The following is a 6,940-nucleotide window of genomic DNA, read 5'->3' as shown; positions in this document are numbered from 1 at the left end:
TGTTTAAACTCCCCCCGATTTGCCACGCTTTTCTGAGGTCTTGTTGCCTAGAATGTACTCTGGTTATAAATGTCTTTGTGAGGAGAAGTGCTCTAATTGGCTTTTTTCCCATCCAGTCTGTCCTCTATTTGTGTGTGAAGGCCCAATATAGACAAAAAAGCAAAGAGATGAGCTTTCTTTTCCATCTACATATCAGGACATATTTTATTTCAAATTATCAAGAGGTTATTGGTCACAATTTAAGATTAAACTGCACAAGGATTGCCCTATGCTACAGTGTAGATCTGCTGTATCTCACTTCTCCTTGAAATAAAAAGAATTAAGTGTATTCTTTACTAAATGACCTTGGTTCACATCTGATTTTCTTTAGCCACAAGACTTTGTAGAAACTACTAACTGAAGTCAAACTCAGGGTATGCTCAGAGGAGTTTCATTCTGGTAAACAGAAGTTTTAGCCTTTCTCTTTAGTGCTAAAGAATAAAGATCAGCAAATAGAAGAATTTTCTCCAGCTTTCAGGTCTCTGCTCCTTTCTATGTTCTTAGAAAATAGCTCTTTTTCTTTCTATCTTTGCTCCTGTTAATATTCTTTGAGCAAAAAACCTACAGAAAAAGAGATCTAGTTTTACCTAGTTAAAATAGTCCTCTCTTGAAATGTTGTTGAAAACATTATTATATTCTTATCAGGGACCCAGAGTCATATGATAAATTAAAACAAGCATTCCCTTATGAAGCCTTAGCCCCAAGTTATCAATACCAACTCCCCGTTTCCGTGAGATAATTGTATTTCAGGAAACTTACTGTCTGTCCCTGCTTTAGGTCTAGGTCAGAGCCTCTCAGACCACTGACACGTATCCCCAAAGCTAAACTGGGTGGAGCAGGGTTTAGAGTAGACCCCTTCTGTCCCAGAAGGCCCTGAGTTATTCAGTGACCCACTTTCTTCCTAGTGACCAGCTCTGCAAACCAGGGGTCTCAGAGAGTGTCAGTTCTCACTTCACAGTCCTTGAACAACTGTGGTACAAAAACAAGAGAGAGAGAGAAGCTTCTCTCTACTTAACAGAACTGTATGTAGAGAAATTAATTTACATACAATTGGTCACCTCCATCTGCTCTTGACGTGGTCAGTCCTGGGACTGCTCATGCATCTATGACTATCTGAGTGGCCAGTGGTGCCTCTAGATAAGCTTAGCCTAACTGAGAAAGGACTAAACCTGCACGCATAGCTCTCTTATGCCCCCTCCTACCTTTTGTGGATATTTAGAGATAACTTAAATAGAGACTGTCTAAGCCAGTGATTCTCAACCTTGACCTTGTAGGGGAGGAGGACATTTCCTCTTCCCAAATGGGGGTTCGTCTGGCTGGAGAACGAATTAAATTCACATGAGACAGAATAGCAAGAGAAAATTAAACAAAGCTTTATGAGGAACCATGGCCCGGGGCCTTTTTTCCCCAAGGAAGAAAGGGCACCCAAGAAGTGGGGTGCACAAGGTGGTTATATACCCTCAAACAGGGTGTTTCACATGTAATTGAAATGTCCCTCCCACAATAGTCACAAGATTGCCCTGTCGGCACATTGCTTGATGGACACAGCAGGTAATGGTCTGCTATCTCGGTGGGTGTAGCAGGAGGCAAGTCTATTGTCTGGAGCTGGGTGGTCACAGGTGAGCGCAGCAATCAGTTCCTAGCCTAAGGAAAGATGCTTAATCCTTAAGAAATGCCAACATTGGGAGGGGGAGGGACGTCAGTTACAAGAGGTTACCAGACTAGCACAATAAAATGCAGATTTAAGTCCTTGCCTTTGGCATTGATTAAGAGTTTTTAGAGAGAAGGTCATCTGCTTTCTTCTTCCTGGTACAGAGAGGGAGGCAACTTTACAGAGAGAGATTTACCTTACAAACGTAAACGTGTCCTAACAAAGGGCAAGTTCCATTCCTCAGAGCCTCCTTCCCTGTCCCAGTTTATCAAAAGCAATCAGCCTCAAATAATCCTGATGCCAAAGAGACATATCTTGGGGTGGCCAATTCCAGGTCCCCACAACCTCATATTCAAATCACCTAGGGAGCTTTAAAAAAATGCCAGTGTCCATCCCACACTCCAGATAAATTAAACTAGAATCTCTCAGAGTGAGATCGGCATTAGGAAACTTAAGAGCTCTCTAGGTGAGGACAATGTTTGGCCACATTGGAGAACCACTGCTTTAGCCTCAAGGAAATTTGGGGGCCCCGGGGAATTGTACTGATTTCTGTCTTTCCTCATCCCTCCCATCACCCAGCACATGATTTACCTACCAGATGAAATAATTTAGTTAGGACACTGTTCTGGAACTGTACCTAAAACTTTTTATTGGTTAAATTAACGGAGAATCTTCATGTGATTTGGAATAGAGAAATCTTAAAAACAATCTTTGACCAAGTTGATCATAGTCTGATGACATGAAGTGATAACAAAAGAAGGCAAGGTGGAGAATGAAAGGGGAGCGAGGAATAATTACAACTCAAAATTGGTTCTAGGGGGGCCAGCTGATGGCGTAGTAAGTTGGCACGCTCCGCTTTGGCAGCCTGGAGTTGATAGGCCTGGATCCCGGGTGTGAACCTACAGACCATTCATCAAGCCACGCTGCGGCGTGTCCCACATACAAAATAGAGGAAGATTGGCACAGACGTTAGCTCGGCGACCATCTTCCTCAAGCAAAAAGCAGATTGGCAACACATATTAGCTCAGGGCCAATCTTCCTCACCAAAAAAAACAAAAACAAAAAACCGGTTACTAGGTAGAACTCTTGGTATTTCACAACCACTAGCCGTGACTGTGAGTAATATGGCACATTGAAAATGTGAGGAATAAGCAAGGAAAGAGTCTGCAAACTATTTCCTTATTGACTGCTCAGTTGGTAGAGTCTATGGCTACTATTTTAAATTTAGTTTAAAGTGTTCTAATATTTTTAAAGCTACATCAGAGTTACACTACTGTAGGCCTGTAATAAACATTGACAAGACCAGTTGCTCACTATATGACAGCAAGGATGATTTAGCCTGAAGCTAATAGCAGCTGATAGAGTCTAAGCTCAGGGCACCACACTTTCACAGGCCCATTCTAAGACCCGTGCCTTAATTTTGTATTTTTTCTTAAAGAGTCAAGTGGCACAAGCACTGGATCCACTCACGGCTGACAGATCAAAACTCTAAAGAGGTTAACATAAAGGGTGGTAGCCATTATCATTTTTTAACACTGGGCTCCTATCCCTGTAAGAATTTGTTTCTTTTCCCTGGTCATATCCGTGAGCTCTTGACTTAAACCATAGCCAGGCAGGGGCTGCCCAGACTCTGAGCTGACAGAGGCCTGGCTGAGAAAGAAACCCAGACCTCAGAAAACTGTTTTCTAAATTTCCTTCACGTGCTAATGTGATGGGGTGTCACAAATTGGAAGTTGAGACAAAAGGATCAGGATACAAGAATTGCTGCCTTCCAAAAGGAAATGGATCTTCAACAAAACACACAAAGGAGCTAGCCAAAGAAAGTCCCTACCCACTGATATATGATATATATCATTATATGATATAAAAATGATAGGAATGATATAAAAAGGCTAGGTTTAGAAAGAGAAGTGGATTTTTTTTTTCAGAGAAAGAATTGAAGTAGTAATTTTTGAATCAGTGAGGCAAATTTAGAGATCACAAAAGAGATCAGTACAGAAGGGATCAGATCCACAGCGACGTGACCGCCGTGAACTCACTGGCAAAATGCACTGAGGGAAAAACATGTCTGTGTGGAGATGCTTCTATTTCACTCCTTTGTGTCCGATTTCTAAGAGAACTGTCACGTTTTGAGAAGCCACATTTACCCAATATTTTAATAGCCTTGGCTTTGTAAGAGTGTATATTCTTTCTAAAGAGCTTCCGGCGAAATCTATCTTTTTCTTACTAAGCCTCAAAATGTGAAACCTGAGACAGGAGCTCAGTCTACTGTCCCATCCCCCACCCCAAACTCCAGCACCAAAACTAAGTGAAAATACTAATTCTTTCGCAAATCTTCTAATTTAGAGTTTACACGGATAAATGTCAATAATTTTTTTTCATGGAACAGGGACCAAAATTCACTGTTGATTTTGTTCTGTGGAAGAGCATATGTAAAACCTGCTGAGGACGGAGAGAAATAAAATTTTTAAAAGGAAGGGTTACGAGCATAACCGGAGCAAATTATAAATACCGGGAGGCAAGATGATTAATTTTCAGATTCTATAAGAATGGGCTGGCGACCGTAAAGTAGATGTTTCCCGAACAAGAGAACAAAAAGGATGGAGATGCTGGGGATCGAACCCGGGACCTCATGCATGCTAAGCATGCGCTCTACCACTGAGCTACATCCCCACCACATAAATCGTGGTTTTCTAAACTATCTTCATGAAATAAAACAGAAATTTACTCCACAACTTTTTTTTTTTTTTAACAAACCTATTTTGGGTTTTTGCAAGCGAGCATGAAAATTTCCATCTATTTTACAGGAATCTATTAACAAGAAATTCTGATTAACCTGTATCTTGCAGACATTCGGTAACTGATGAGAACAGACTGGGCTCAGAAATCTCAGTAGGACACATTCCCCAGGCTCTCCTTTTCTTACTGCTTTTCTCTTTTTTCGAAATACATACGGAACAAAGGAAAGATTCTTACAGGAGAGATAAAAAACGCTTTGCCGATAACTGTCTTTATCTGTGGAACTTAACAAACTACCTCCAATCCTCCTCCCCATTTCTGCAACCCATTCCTGGACTCCAGAAGCCTCTATGCACCTTTTCGTAGAAATCAAGGAGCTAACGAGGAATTTCTGCTACAAAAATAAATTCCTTCCACCCTTAGCAACTGGGAGGACTAAAGGGTAGAGATGCTGCGGCTTTCTGATCCTCATTTTACTCAAAGAATACAAATCAAATCCAGAGAATACGAATCCTCAGATCCTCCTCTGATTCTTTGGAATGAAGAGCCAGGCAAGTTAGAAACGCGTTAACTCTAAGATTGAGGCTAAACCTCTGCTTCCGTGGTACTTTATTTTCAGAGGGAGTGGTCCTCTGGATATTCACACCCCTTTCTCATCAAAGGCTGCAAAGTGAGATTTTATCCCTGCCTAGTTCAGGGAAGTCCCCAGGTAAGCTGACCGGTGAGCAAACCTGGAAGAATGGATAGGAATGCCAAGTAGAGATTTGGAGAGAGCTGAGGACACAGCATGTGTACAGGCAGGAAGTGCATGTGGCTTAGAACGATTGGAGTTGAGAGGAGGAGCAAGATGGAGATGAGGCCAGAGAAGTCAGCTTGACAAGACTACACAGCATTTCTCATCCTTTTAGCTTTTTAAGAAAACCTAAATTGTAGTCAGGTAGTGGAGATGATGGTCCCAGATGGTTTGCATAAATCATGAGTGGTCTAAAATAGTTATGATTTTTCCATTTCCTTTTGCCAGTCATTGTTTTAATGGTAGGTCCATGACCCTCTGGTGAATAAGACATACTAGGCAGTCTACCTAAACACTTCAGACTTTTTTCAGGATAAAAAAGATATGTGAGAGGAGAGACACACATCTTAGTTTAGCATTGCTATTTGATTTTCAAGGAATGTGGTTTCTAATAACAGTCTGGAATGAAAGCAACAATAAAAAAAATTATCTTTTTTTTTTTTAGTAAACAACAGTTGTTTCCCTAAGAGAAACGTAAAATAAAGGATTGCCGTTAATATTAGTTATCTATTGCTGAGTAGTACCCCAAAATTCAGTGGGTTAAAAAAATAAATGTTTATTATTTCAACGATTCTGTGGGTCAGGAGCTCTGGAGTGGCTTGACTCAGTGGTTCTGGCCCCAGATGTCTCATGAATTTGAGCCCAGTGTGTCTACAGGACATGCAGTTCTCTGACGGTTTACTGTGTCTGGAGGATCTGCTTCCAAGATGCCTCATTCACACATGGGTAGGAGGCTTCATTTCTTCCTCATATACATCTTGGTGGCTGATTCAAGTATAAGGGAACTGCACAGGAGTGTGGTCACCAGAAGGTAAGAATCATAGAGGGCCTTCTTGAAGGTTAGCTAAGACATTGTGTCATCCTTAATTGCATGTCAGTGCTTATTACAATACCTGGCATAAGGAAATATTTGAATCATTTTCAAAAAGAGTAAATGAGTTGGTGGATAGAGAGATAAATTCTTGTATAAATGAATAAACAGAAGAATGTTTTCAGTGGCTACTTAGGAGATTTTAAATGTGAGAAATCATGAAATTTGCCTTCAACCCTCTCAATTCCATTGGAAGAAATGGAAAATTTATAAAAATGTATAAGTTATCAAAACTAACCTAAGAAGTTACAGAAAATCTGATTCAACATATAGCCATTTAAAAAATTGAATGAGGAATTTAAACAAAATTTCCATAAAATATAATTTCCAGTCTGAAACAATTTTACTAGAATGTTCTGTGAAATCTTAAAGGAAATTATAACCTCTATTTTATACAAAATATTCCAGAAAACAAAAAGCTCTATGAGTTATTTTAAGAGCTGAATATTATATTGATACCAAAACCCAATGGAGAAACTATAAGAAAGAAAAACTACAAGACCATTTCACTAATGAACACAGAGGCAAAAACATATATAGAAAACTAGTAAAGAGACTTCCAGTTTCTAGTTCCATATATAAGGAGCTTGGAATTCACCATGCATCCTAACAATATGTAAGAAGCTGAACAGACTGACAAATCAGTAATTCTTCTTGGATTTGTAAGAGAGGTGAGGACACAGGGCAAACTGCTGCCGAGATTGGAGAGGGAGACAGGTGAATACAAGAAGTAATGGCTCACCTGAGCCACTCACAAATGGAAACCACAGGGGAACCAGTGCTGGGATAGAAAAACGTGAACTGTAATTGACGAATTGCTGGAGGCTCCATATAGACAAGTCTGATA

General features: G+C 40.3%; 1 non-coding gene across 1 annotated transcript; it reads right to left on the bottom strand.

Moving 5' to 3' along the window:
• Positions 1 to 4,291: 4,291 nt before the first annotated feature.
• Positions 4,292 to 4,363, bottom strand: TRNAA-AGC (transfer RNA alanine (anticodon AGC)). Its single transcript has one exon. It is a non-coding gene; the product is annotated as a tRNA-Ala (tRNA).
• Positions 4,364 to 6,940: the final 2,577 nt, after the last annotated feature.

The sequence above is a fragment of the Equus quagga genome, chromosome 15, assembly GCF_021613505.1.
Source record: "Equus quagga isolate Etosha38 chromosome 15, UCLA_HA_Equagga_1.0, whole genome shotgun sequence".
Lineage (NCBI taxonomy): Eukaryota > Metazoa > Chordata > Mammalia > Perissodactyla > Equidae > Equus > Equus quagga.
This window is presented reverse-complemented; position numbering and strand designations above follow the sequence as displayed.